At 42.4% G+C, this 14,575-nt stretch overlaps 1 protein-coding gene across 2 annotated transcripts in view; it reads right to left on the bottom strand.

Annotated features, from left to right (window-relative positions):
• The window catches only part of CALN1 (calneuron 1), a 176,433-nt gene that overhangs the window by 66,164 nt on the left and 95,694 nt on the right, over positions 1 to 14,575 (bottom strand). The window lies entirely within an intron of this gene.

The raw sequence follows: 14,575 nt of genomic DNA, 5'->3' as shown, positions 1-14,575 counted from the left end.
GTATGGCTGGAAGGAGAAAATCCCCTTCATATTTGCCAAGCTTGGGTTCAGAAACCCTGACATTTCAACGAATCATTAGTTTTGAAACACATCAGCTGCATTCTATTCTCTACACAGCAACACAGCAGTATGAAAGATTAGAGATGGGTCCAAACCAGAATACAAACTCCAAACTTCCACAAACTTTCAGGGGGCAGTGTGGAGAAGGTAGGGGGAGAAGGCACTGTAGGAAGGTTAAATCCAGACCCAACCTCAGATAAAGATTTTATGGCTTGTGCCCTTCTATACAAAAGACCTATAACACACTACAGCGATTTGATTTAGGCTGTTCAGATTCAGCCTTTATGTAGATGTGGAAAAAATGCATTTGGTTTTTCAAACCTATTTACTTTGGAGTCACCAACCATCAGCTGGAAATCTTCTTGCTATGCAATCTACCCTGTTGGGTTTAACTCTGTGATGAAAACATAGATGAAGAGTGTTCTAAGAGCTTACTAAGGAATACTGGTGGTTAAGGGGAACATTGGCAGTGGATTCATTCTGTCTTTGCGTCCATTCTCAATCTGACCCCGCTCATACCAGCCAGGACCCTGCAAGCTCTCTCCTGCACACAAAGCCCTATATCCCCACTTCCAACCTATCAGCCTAATCCTGTAAACAGTTATTACCAGGCAAAGTGCTTCCTTCAGAAGACTAATCATGGACAGGAAGCACTGTGCTCTGGAATATCTGTAGGATTCGACCCTAAATCCTGAACAAAATATTTCATTTGATCCAAAACAACTTTTTTTTTTTAAAGTTTTAGTTTTTCCTAAAAAAAAATTCATTTCAGATCGAACTGAAACAATTTAATTTTTCCAGTTAAACCATCAAACCAAAAAAATCAACTGTTCACCTGTTTCTAGATTTAAGTGGTGCGTGGGGTGAATGTCACCCTGGGTATTTCAGTTTGCCAGCAAAAGTAAAGCACTGGGGATTTATAACAAGCGTAGAACGTTCAGGAATATAAAGAAACATGATGATGGTAAAATACCTCACTCGTACATAGCGCTTTTCATCAGTGAATTGCAGAGTATTTTACAAACATCAGTATCATTATCTCCATTTTGCAGATGGGGAAATTGAAGTATAGAGCGACTAAGAAACTTGCCTAAAGTCATACAGCAGAGCAGTGGCAGAGCTGCATACAGAACCCAGGTCTCCTGAGTTCCAAGTCCAGTGTTCTAACCACTAGGTCACACAGATTTTATTTTATTTTTAAATCACTGATTTTCTAGTATGAAACATTTGTTTTAAAATGATTATGCACAAATTGAAGACTTGGAGGAAAACATTCCATCCTCCCCATTTCTTTTGACTATATACTTTTGTGTTTTACAGAGTTAAAAAAAAATTAAGGAAAATAAATTCCTTTTCTGTAGAATTACAGTACATGTACTTCCTAAGTGAATGTATTTTCACTGGAGGATTACATCATCCTTTGATTCTAGGATCATTATATGTTCTACCCTTAGACTTAAAACTGCCCTTGGGATTCAAGCATTTTTGAATGTCAGAATAAAATACATAGTTTGCTGAGAGCTATTTGAGTAACTGCAAGAGCATTTCAGAGCCAGAAGTTCATAGCTTTCATATTGGAGGCAGTAATTAAGAGGTGGCATTATGACAAAAGATGAGGAAGTTTTGCTTGAACCAGTAGGTAGAAAGAAGAATGTCTAATACGGGGAAGGGACACATTGTAACACACTGACTAAGCAGGTGATATTATGTCACCCCCTACTGGAGCTCACAAAGAATATGTAAACATTAATAATACCAAAGCTCTTGTCCTTTTAACTCAAGTGGTAGAGACCCGTGTTTTGTGAGCTAAGATTTCTGGGTTCTGTCTTCACTGAGTCCCCACAATTCCTGTAGGTATACAACACATACTTCATTGAAGATTGGCACTATCTAAGAAGTATTGTGTCATTTCTTTTCCACCCCGAGTGCTGCGCCTCTAAAATGTATCCACTTAAACTTTGGAGAGAGAGAGAGATCAATGAAAAGAAAAATAAATTGAGTGAATTTTAGGGCTGGTGAAAGTTGCAGGACTGATAACTCTGGAGAAAGCTAATGGATTGACACCCTCTGTATCTTATTTGCAATTCCCTGAGCTATCCAGTCCCCAAGGGAAAGGTATCTAAAACAACACACACAGCAATGACTGAAAGAGAACAGAAATGAAATCATCTTTGTAAGATTTCTTTTTTGTCTCTTCTTAGTAACTCCAATTCTGCATTGCACTGTCTATCTGGTAATATCTAGACTAATTGCTTTGCTCTTGATATCAGAGCTCATCAACCGGTATAATTTGATAAGGAATCTTCTGAATTCTGCCTTTCTTTGCCCTCAGTGTACAAAACCTTGAAAAATGAACATGCCTCGTGACAGAACTGTTGATGTACAATGTAAGACCTCCATGGAAACATTGGACAGATATCTTGCTCATTTCACTACAGGGGAAATTACACATAGAAAGTACCATAAATATCAATATATAAAGAGGGAGATCAGGAAAGGTTTTGATCATTTAATATCATAGAATCATAGGACTGGAAGGGACCTCGAGAGTCATCTAGTCCAGTCCCCTGCACTCATGGCAGGACTAAGTATTATCTAGACCATCCCTGACTGTTGTTGTCTAACCTGCTCTTAAAAATCTCCAATGATGGAGATTCCACAACCTCCTAAGGCAATTTATTCCAGTGCTTAACCACTCTTACAGTTAGGAAGTTTTTCCTAATGTCCAGCCTAAACCGCTCTGGCTGCAAGTTAAGCCCATTGCTTCTTGTCCTATCCTCAGAGGTTAAGGAGAATATCAAATTCACAGATATATCATTGTATATCTACTATTTCCATTGACTTCAATGGTGTTATTCTGGATTTATGCCATAGTAAGTGGTGCTAGAATCTGTTCCAACATATTTCTTCAGTCCTACTTCTGACTTATATATGCTTCTTTTAAAAAAATGACCACTTTATAATACCGTGTAGAATTCAATTATATACAGTAGTAAATCTTTCCCAGCCACTAGAAAATGCATTAAGACAATCAATTCTAGAGAATCTTGTGCATTTCAAGGCATAATGTATTTCTTCCCTTGCTGGCACAGAAATATATTTATAACTTCACATACAGTAAAATGAAGGGGGTGGGGGAGAGGTACTTTGTCTGGATAACAGTGGATTCGTTAAGAGAGAGAGACCTCTGGCATTTCATCAGCCTTTTCTTCACCTTCAGCATTCTTCCCACCCACTCAGAAATGTTAAATCATGTCTCTGCTAGAAATTTTTATTTAACAAAGCAACAACACTTTTTTTTTTTTTTTGGAAGGAGAGAGGACTAAGCCCGTTCTTCTTTGCCAGTGCAGAGTTTTCAGTGGGTGAGACAAAGTTCACAGCACAGTGGGCATAGTTTTTGTCCCAACATACTAGACAGTAATCTATTCTACTCTTGCCAGACAATCAATTTCAAACCTCTACAGTGCCTATTTGTAGGATTCATCTCAAAAACACTTGAAAAACAGGGCTTCTGTTTTCTTTTTCTTTTTCAAGTGCCAGCTGGACCAGAAACGATGGGCTAAAATTCAAGGCCAGCGATGCATGGACTGTCATCCAAACAAAAGATGGTGTTCACTGCTAGGGAGGTGTGTGATGGAAGAACCGGGCTGTACTATGGCTTATCCTGGAAGAGACTGGTAAGGAACTGGTGGAGAGGCTGAGAAAGGCATTGAACAAGATCAGAGGATGTGATTTGTCAAGGCCACGTAGGACAGAGCTGGAGAGCTAGCGTAAGAGAAAGTCATGACATGCCAGGGATGGTATAACGAAGTTTGATGGGACTCTTTAAGGAAAAAGACTTGAGTTTTCAAAGGGAGGTAAACACCCAAATCCTATTGACTTCCAGTGGAAGCTGGGTGCCTGACTCCATGAGGCTCCTTTGAACATCCTAGCCCAAGGAGAGGGGCAGATGCCCATGAGGAAGGAAAGGATGCAACTGAGATCAAATAGTGGTCTCATGATTGGGAATGCTAGGGCCACAGAGTTATCCATGAGCTGTGGGGCAAGAGGGTCAAGATTCCTCCCCTTCCTCCCAGCAGGGAATTCCCAGCACCCAGAGCAGTTACTCCACCTGCGTGCTGGGGGGAGGCCTAAGGGAGAGCAAGGCGCTATGAAGCACTCATTTGCAGCAGCCAGCAACAAACGTGGTCAGCCTGGCCCCATCAGACCAAAACAATAAAGGCATTTTACAAAGACAGGTGAGCAGGTACCACTGGGGTGGCACAGCTCTAGGTGTTACGATAGAAAAGCTGTCGAACACGCATCTACGCTCATCACTGCTAGAACGGTAAAGGTGCATGGCTTACATTGTCAAACCCTGTTGCCATCTGCAGATGCGAACTTCTTCAAGTCAGTCATCTGCACATGGTTTAACATTTGCTGTTTTGCGGACATATTGGTTGTGCACTGTATGCCCCAGTGATATCATTTATGGCCTGATCCATAGTCCCTTGAAAAGTCAATGGGAATCTTTTCCATTGAATTCAGTCGTCTTCAGATCAGGGTTTAACCAGTAGATTGCAACTGAAAATCCTGATTTCACACTGGGGCACCACAATGCTACCACCTGAGTGTCCATTTAGGGTATGTCTACATTGCACACTGAGGCAAGGTCTGCGGGACGTGGGCCTGTAGACTCAGTGTTGCCATACTGAGCAATCACTTCAACCTTCAGCAATTCTTTGTGAAAATAGATTTTCATTTTCAGCTCTAGAGTTCACATACCTCATCAGGAAATTGTTTTTTTCTGCATTGTTATTGTTCTGTTAAGCAAACCGAAAGACACAAGCATATTACAAGAGCCTGATAACCACCACAACAATCGAAGGAAGGTGGTCTAGGGAAGGTCTGTTCTTTAGCCAAGTTTGCCAGCATTCCAAATCCCTAATAAGCCATTTCTTAGATTCCTCTGAAGAGAGGAAGGATGGTCCAGTGGTTAGGGTGCTGACTTGGGAAATCTGAGCTCAATTCCCTGCTTTAACAAAGACCCCCAGTGTGCCCTGGGGCAAGACATTTAGGCTATGACCCCACTACAAGCACTGCAGCTACACCGCTGTAGTGTAGACACTTGCTACAGCAACAGAAGGGGATTTTCTATTGCTGTAGTAAACCACTCCCTCAAGAGACAGTGGCTACGTTGATGGAAGAATTCTGTACTACATCTCTCAGGAGGCCGGGGAAGGAGCTGAATTTTTGACACCCTTGAGCAACATAGCCAGGTCGCCCTAAATTTTAGGTGGAGACCAGACCTTAATGTCTCTGTGCCTTAATTCCCTCTCTGTAGAATGGTGATAATAGCACTGGCCTACATCACAGGGGTGATGTGGGAGGGGAATAAATTCATTAAAGATTATTGGTGCTTAGATACTCTGGTAATGGGGGCCATATAAGTACCTAAAATAGAAAGCTTATTTGAAACTGTTTGGAGACGCTAAATCAAAAACAAAGGCTCTTCGGGCCTGAACCAGAAGGGTGCTGGACATCCGCAAGTCCTATTGATTTAAATGAGTTTTGGGTGTGTAGTCTGTGCTTAGCCTCTGGCCAGAACAGTACTATGGAAAACCCATGCTCAAAGAACATAGGAACAGACATACTGGGTCAGACCAAAGGTCCATCTAGCCCAGTATCCTGTCCTCTGACAGTGGCCAATGCCAGGTGCCCCAGAAAGAATAAACAGAACCAGTAATCATCAAGTGATCCATCCCCTGTCGCCCATTCCCAGCTTCTGGCAAACAGCGGCTAGGGACACCATCCCTGCCCATCCTGGCTAATAGCCATTGATTGACCTATCCTCCAGGAACTTATCTAGTTCTTTTTTGAATCCTATTATATCTTGGCCTTCACATCTTCTGGCAAGGAGTTCCACAGGTTGACTGTGCATTGTGTGAAAAAAATACTTCCTTGTGTTTGTTTTAAACCTGCTGCCTACTAACTTCATTTGGTGACCCCTAGTTCTTGTGTTATGAGGAGTAAATAACACTTCCCTATTTACTTTCTCCACACCAGTCATGATTTTATAGACCTCTATCATATCCCACTTAGTCATCTCTTTTCCAAGCTGAAAAGTCCCAGTCTTATTAATCTCTCCTCACATGGCAGCCGTTCCATACCCCTAATCATTTTTGTTGCCCTTTTCTGAACCTTTTCCAATTCCAATGTATCTTTTTTGAGATGGGGCAACCAAATCTGCACGCAGTATTCAAGATGTGGGTGTACCATGGATTTATACAGAGGCAATATGATATTTTCTGTCTTATTAATTATCTCTTTCCTAATGATTCCCAACATTCTGTTCACTTTTTTGACTGACGCTGCACATTGAGTGGATGTTTTCACAGAACTATCCACCATCACTCCAAGATTTCTTTCTTGAGTGATAACAGCTAATTTAGACCCCATTATTTTATATGTATAGTTGGGATTATATTTTCCAATGTGCATTACTTTGCATTTATCAACATTGAATTTCATCTGCTATTTTGTTGCCCACTCACCCCATTTTGAGAGATCCCTTTGTAGCTCTTCACAATCTGCTGGGGACTTACAAAACTACTCAAGATAGTTATCATCTGCAAATGTTGCCACCTCACTGTTTACCCCATTTTCCAGATCATTTATGAATATGTTGAATAGGACTGGTCTCAGTACAGACTCCTGGGGGACACCACTATTTACCTCTCTCCATTCTGAAAACTGACCGTTTATTCCTACCCTTTGTTTCCTATCTTTTAACCAGTTACCAATCCATGAGAGGACCTTCCTTCTTCTCCCATGACAGCTTACTTTGCTTGTGCTTTGCTCAAGATGGAAGGCATGAGTCCTGCATGCATTCCTCCATTGCCTTTGTTGTTGTGCTTGAAACTTAACATAAGGAATAGATCTATAAAAAAAAATACATTTCTCCCAACAAACCCAGCAAAGAAACTTCAAGAGAGCAGGCAAAATGTATTAAAGAATTGTCACCACTGAACCTATCCAATGCAGATCCCATAGAGAGCAATGGAGTCCCAGGCCAATTCAAATTTGTGCATTTACTTTTGGCACTCACAGCTCCATTCATTGTTAACTGGTTCATTGAGAAAGTCAGAGCACAGTTGCTATTTTATGCATCAGGAGGAGAGGGAAAAAAACAACAGACACAGACCAAAACTCTGTGTGTGTGTATGTGTGTGCGCGTGAGTGAGAGAGAGAGAGAGAGAGAGAGAGAGAGAGGTGGGAAAAGAAAAAAATAACCTCTATGAATTAAGAAATAGTCAGTATGCGTGTTTCCAAGTGTGTGACGGTGAATACCAAAATCACCACCTGCCACGCTGATAAAGCAACATGACCCAGCATGCAGGATGCCTCTTTATATAAATTGTTAGCTTTAAATATACCTCAGACAAAGGCTTTGGTGTCTTAAGAAGGCTAATGGTATAAATAGGCCTGTTCAAACTATGCAACACAATAGGACTGAGAAGTTGTCTTTTCTCCCTATTGTTGGCTACAGCAGAGGTCTAGTCTCTTGTTTTTGATCAGAAGCATTTTGGCCTAGATTTTCAAAATGTAGTGATTTCAGATGCCTCTAGTTTTGGATACCCAATTTGAGATGGTTTAAATGGACCTGGTTTTCAGACAGATGCTGTTTAAAAATAAGGCCCCATTAGGTGTCTCAAGTTCGCCACCCAAAAACCGAGACATCCCAAGTGTGCCAAGTCATTCCTGAAATCTTTGCCTTTACATTTGTTATATAGTGGTGGAAAGGGTTAAAGGATGGAGACACTCGTCACAGGACAAACAGCAGCTTCCTGGATGGCATATAATTAATGAACCTGACAAATGCACAACTTCATGTATATTCCAGCAGGCTATCCAAAGCACTTCTACGCAGGATACCTGTGCCACGAAGAGAGGTCTCTTGTTGCGTCCTGAGATGAATGACAGGCAAGCAGAGGTGATAGTGTGCATGGAAGAAATCAGGGAGAAAATGAACTTGGGACTCTCGGTGATAGGTATGCTGGAGAACTCACATTTGAGGTTAGCTAGACATGTGACAAGAGTGGGAGAAGAATGGCACGCAAAGAAAGCATGGGAGGAAGATGGCAGCAAGAAATACTGAGGATATGATGGAAAGACTCTAGCAGAGAAGTCTGAAGAGAGGAGGACTGGAACTCCAAGACTCATGAGTCCATGTGTCATGGACTAAAAAGAGTGACGAAGAATCCTGGGCACCACCAACCTTGTGTAAAATGGGAAAAGGAGTCGAGAAATGCAGTGGAGTCATGCCAAGCAGGCAGTTAAGCCTATAGTAATGTCTGCTAATCAACAGCAGACCAAGGTTTTCAAAGGTGACTTGAGATTCTGGATGCTCCCCTGGAGACACTATAAAAATGTCCGATGGTCTGAAAGTTCTGAGCACCTGCCCTATGAAAATCATCCCCCTTTCAATGCATCTCAAGCTGGGTGCCCGAAAGTGGAGGCACCCAAAATTGCAGATCACTTTTGAAAACATTGGCTTGTTTGGGTAATCCACCGGTGAGTGCACGTTATAGGTACACCTCTGTGCTTGATCTGCAAAAGATCTGAGTGGGACAGCCCCAGCTAGAGACTCTTTAGATTAAGCTGTAGAAACTCATGGTTCTAGCTCTGGAGGTTTCTGGGTCAATCCCTGGAGTATGCGCCAATATGGTGGCCATCACATAGGCCCTAGACCTACAAACATTAGTAGGCTTTCCTCCATGGGCCACAGCACATGCAGCGGTCTATGAGCCAACCACCTCATACCGCTCACTATCTGATTCAGTAGTCAACTGACAGATAAGATTCCGACAGCTGAGCCAACCACCAAACATTGTGCATCATCTGGAGCTCTGACCCACAAACTTAGCATTACACAGTTTCGAGCATCTGCCATTATTTAGAACCACAGCAAATGTTGGCTGGAGTCCTCGGTAAAAACTGTGAATGAACGGGGCTGCTTCCATACTGCAAAGACTAAAACACCACCACCTAAAGTCCATACTTGGAAAATTTGTATCAATGTAGCTACACCAGTTTGCAAACTCCCAGTATAGATGTGTTGCACTGATGTAAAATGGGGCTTACTCCGGTTTCACAGCATATTACACCAGTGCAGGAGTTCTCAAACTGGGGGTCGAGACCCCTCAGGGGGTCGCAAGGTTAGTACATGAGAGGTCGCAAGCTGTCAGCCTCCTCCCCAAACCCCGCTTTGCCTCCAGCATTTATAATGGTGTTAAATCCATTAAAAAGTGTTTTTAATTTATAAGGGGGGGGTCACACTCAGAGACTTGCTATGTGAAAGGGATCACCAGTACAAAACTTTGAGAACCACTGCACCAGTGTAATGCATCTGTGCTGAGGGGTTGGAGTGGTATAACTGCTTGGTTTAGCAGCTGTTTGCAAAAGTAAGGGGAGCTGACCAAAGACAATTAATGAAGCACTGGCTAAGCCAGATCCCAGACGAAATGGGAAGACCAGCATTAGAGTAGAACAAAATAAAGGATGCGCAGGAATCTACATACTCCCAAGCCCTCTCCAGCCCAGCCCAGCTGGGGGGAAGGAAATCCGTTATTTAGAAATACTCTTTTCCAATGCTGGTGAAGAAGTGCCGGGTTTATTACCTGGCTAAATGACATACTATTTTCAGAGAGAGAAAATACATCCTCAGGGATTATGACAATGCTAAAAAATGTGCAGGCTCCAAATTAATTCCTCTGCAGGGTCTAGAGGAGGAACTAACTGTTCCTCAGTTCTTCAGAGGAAGAAATTTTGTTAAATTTATCTACTGGACTTAGAAAAAAACCAACGCCCTTCCCCAACCACCTTATATCTTTCAGAGTCTCTGCCCTCCCTCCCCCAAGTTTGCACTGGCTTTTGTTGATGCCAACGAGATTTCCAAATATTTCCTTCCTCATTTCATTCTGTTAAACCACTGATTGATGGAATGGTTTAATACAGCATAGAACTATCCCATGGGAGATTGATTCCATTAGTAATGACAACTGACAATAGATTATGAACAGGCAGCTCCTCACATAAATTCATTAAAGCGTCAGCAACAGAAGCCAGGCCGTGGCTATGCAGATGTTCTATCCCCTTCCTCACTGCATCCTTATTGCTCTCCACATAGAAACTGAACCGGGGTCCTTGCCCTCCGAATTTTCTGCAGAGGCCAGCAGGACACAGAATCCTGCCTTCCGCTGGCCTCATAAAAATCACCACAGCCGTCTCAGGCCAATACTGGAAGCTGTTGTAGCCTCCTCAGTCCCTGGACATAGTCATGAATAGAGCTGAGCGAATGATAGATGGTGGTACTGAGAAATCCAGAAAAACAATTAGTATGGAACCAAATCTGAAATGTTTTCCCTTGGGTTTATTTTTCTTGACAAAACAAAACAAAAATAAAAGGAATTTGTTCAGGTTAAAAAAATTTCATTTTGAAAATGCCAATATCAAAATGGTTCATTTCTATTTTTTTAATTTTTTCCCCTCTGTTTTTCATTCAGCCAAAACTATTTGCTGAACTCGACCTGAATTCGCAAAGCGTTTTGTTCGCCCCCAAACTGCATTTCTTTTCTTCTTTTTTGGCAAATTTACTATTCACTAAAATAAATTCACCCAGCACAAATCTACCGGGCTTGTGCCTCATCCTGTCCTCGGCACATCCATCACCACCTGGTGGTGAGAAGAGAAAATCCATTCTCCTCTAGGTGGCTGGAACCAGCCTTCCTTCCTTCTTGCAGCACAAAAGCTCCCATGTTAACAGAACATGCTTGGCTGGTCTGATGGCCCATGGCTGCATAGTGCCCTGCTATGCAGGAGATCAGTGTGCTTTGCTAAGTGTGCTAGGCTGCTGCAGAACATCTGATGGAGACACTCTGTGCCGACGGGAGAAAGCTCTCCTGTTGGCAAAATAAAACCACTTCTATGAGTGGCACAAGCTGTCCCGCCAGCATAGTGCTGTCCACGCGGACGCTTATGTCGGTGTGGCTTATGTCACTCAGGGGGGTGGTTTACTCCCACCCGAGTGACATAGGTTATGCCAACGTAAGCTGTAGTACAGTCACAGCCTTAGACACTTTCCAAATTTTTATCCTTATTCTTACTTAAAAAAAAAAAAGCTGACACTCTGGTGATCAACGGAATGGTCTCTTTGCACCACTCCAGCTAATCCTTGATCCGCACTAGAGGCACACCCCCTCCCCACTATGGAAAACACTGCACTAGAAATCCTTTTGTCCTTCAAACCATACACCATACTCACCCAAACAAAGTGCTCATAAAAATCTTCTGGTATCAGATAACTTTTGTTTGTAAGAAAAAACGAGTTCTGGGAAAGTTTAAGACATCTACGCATGGTTACATTTTATATTCACTTGTAAACAGAAAGCATCAGTAAAAACCCCGTCTGAGCAAATGGTGCTGAGATGGAGAACTAGGGATTGAAATATGTAATTTGACAACGTTCTCTGCAAAACTGTACTCTGTTTGTACAAGCTCTAGCTAGAAATTTTACAGAGACAGAGCTACCGCGATAGAAATTAACGTTCCCTCAGCTCTATTGATACTATTGTTCAACACTGCGTTGAACTGAAATAGTCTTTACAGTGTTACCCTCCTCCATCTCCACCCTACAACCTCTTGAAACATCACGCAAGAACATGGAAAGCCTTTCTTTCCAGAGTGGATCTGATCTTGGTTACTGTATAAAGAGAGTGAGTGAGCTGCCTTGATAGGAACCGATATAATGCAATTCAAAGCTCAAGTGGGAAGGAAAATAGGAAACATACATTTGAAAAACCCTTCATTCTCCCAATCTGTGCCACTGTACAGCCCTCATCAGAGATTAATTATTTTCTGAATGTCCATTACTCTTTACCTAATATTTGCAACAGGAAGAATGCCCCAGTTTTATATTATTTCAGGTCTGTCTCTTACACACCCTGTTCCCATCTGTGCTCTCTCTACTCTTCTACCATTGGCATCTTTCTCTGTCTTCCCGCAGTCCTGCTAGTGTTGTTGCAAGATCCTTCCCCTCTGCAGCTCAAGCCATCTGGAACAGCCTTCCTGTATCACACCAACTCCCTCCCAATTTCATTTGAACACGCATCTCTCATCCCTCGCCGGTTCCTTTGAATTTCTCTCTCCTTCTGCTGCTGTTTATTATTTAACTCTGTCATTGTATTATTTAAACTGTGCTGAGAACAGAATCTGGATGAAAGCACCATTAATATAGGAACTTGGGCCTCGGCAAAAATACCATGCAAGCCAAAATCGTGACAGTTGGAGAATGAAAGATTGGATGGATAGTGGCAAAGCAGTTTCTGGAAGCCAAAAATGTATCTTCTGCCTCCGCACCTGATACAGAAAACTTCTCCGAGGTGCCTCTTGACATGCTGATTCTATGGTGTGGTGCCCCAGGCCTTCAGCTAACAACCTACATAAGACAGAGTTGCACCTTCTAGTGTCTATGTTAACACCTTCAACTGCCTGGGCCCACTTATAGTTTTGGAATGGACATAACAGGGCTGCAGCTACTCTCAACTTTCTTTAGATACTTGAGGGGATTTTTCCAAAACTGTCAACATGCAAAAATCACTACACATGTCCAAGCCTTTCCCTTTTGCGAGAAAGTTTAAAGTCTGCATTAGTGGGATGTTGAGAGTGAATTTAGACCCAGTTCAGCAAGGCACTTCAGCATGTGCATTACTTCAAGCGTGTGCTTAAGGCCCACTGAACTTACGCATGTACTTAAATACTTTGTTGTACGGGGATGGGACTTAAATACTGCTTAAATATTTTGATAAATCAAGGCTCTGATATTTGAGTAGGTAAAATAAGCAAAGGAAACATGCCACACAGCAGCCCTGAGTTGCCCTTTGCTACATTTTTCTGCCGATTCACTCTTCTGAGAACAAGCAGTCAAATTGCAGAGGTACATTTTAGACAAATTTGACCTGCTCAGAAAGAAATGCATTTTGCATTTGTATGCAAAATGAAAATGTGAGCGCGCCAGGCTTAGATGCGGCCTGTGGATACGTCAATGAACTAGAACTCAGGAAACGTGGTTCAAATTGGGGGTCTGCCATTGCTTTGCTGGGCGAGTCATGGCCCCTCCCCGTGCCTCAGTTTTCCCATCTAATAAAGATATTGCCCTCTTTTGCAAAGTGCTTGCAAATCTATGTAAGAGCTAGGAATTATTATAAGGTTTAAGATTGCGTACAATTTTTTACGTACTCTGAAGCACACATGCAATTCAGTCAAGTCTTTATTGCCCACAGATAACCCTCCAGACTATTTCTCACAGCTTGTATAGCATCTGTCACCTAAGAATCATAAAACTCAATTAATTAATTCTCACAGTAGTCCTGTGAGGAAGAGAAGCATTATTACTTTCCTCACCGTAGAAGCAAAGTAAACCGCAGCACAAAAGAGTTAAAGTCAGTGGCAAATAGAGAGTTCACAGCAGTGCCAGACATAGAACCCAGAATTCCACTGCTCCGGCTCGTGAGGCAAGACTAGCCACAGGCCTATACTGTTTGGTACGAAATGCTAGAGCGTTTTCCCTTTTGTATTAGTCAAGCTCTTTGATAAGTGACTCACCTGTGGGGCTCGATGGAGGCTGCAGAAGAACAATAATGATTTTCTGCAAAGTCCCGGTACTTCTTCATGTTTCTTCAAACACTGTTTCCCTCCCAGATATGTCATAATTCATTGCTGGTTCATCAACACTGAGTACTTACTCTGATGAATGAACATTGGGAATACAGAGCTAACACTTTCAATCTTGTTCCTATCATCTCAGCATGTATCATAAACAAGTTTTAAAGGATTTTTTTACACCACTCAAATATGGCAGACTGAATGTCTGCAGGAACTAGTAACAGGAGACAGGCTGTCAGTTCCCACAAGGACTAGGCTTGATAGTGACCAAAAGCTGGTAGGCCATCCAAAAGCACTCAGTTGTTATGTGAAATCACTGGTCATCCCATAGTAGCAGAGAAATACTGGATATAGTTGTCCAATATTCCTGTCTCAAACAGCAGGCCTGGGAAAGGTGCAAGAAACCCTGCAGGAAGCGGTTACGAAATAATATGTCCATAGGGAAAGTTTATACCTAACCCCCAATGGTTAGAGGATTTCTTATGTCCTGAAGCACTAACGTTTATATCCCTTCCAAAATTTGGGGGTGGACGTGTGTGTGTGTTGGGGGAGGGGTAATCCTTACTATAACAACTCAGCATAACCTTGTCATCATACAAAAATCCAATCCTTTTTGGAAGCCTGCACAGCTCAGTGCAGTTGTCAAGTTTACAGGTATCCACGCTGCAAAAACGGCCATCGCATTTGGCACTGGCTGACACCTTAAACAGGAGTCTCAGCACCAAGGGCTGAATTCACATGGAACGGGAGCTATCGGCTTACCCTGCTAGGGAAGGGTTGAGGCACACTGATGCGTCAGCATAGGAGCCGCTTG

This window comes from Trachemys scripta, chromosome 18 (genome assembly GCF_013100865.1).
Source record: "Trachemys scripta elegans isolate TJP31775 chromosome 18, CAS_Tse_1.0, whole genome shotgun sequence".
In the NCBI taxonomy this organism is placed as follows: Eukaryota; Metazoa; Chordata; order Testudines; family Emydidae; genus Trachemys; species Trachemys scripta.
Note: the sequence above shows the minus strand (reverse complement) of the source record. Positions and strands in the feature narration are given on the sequence as shown.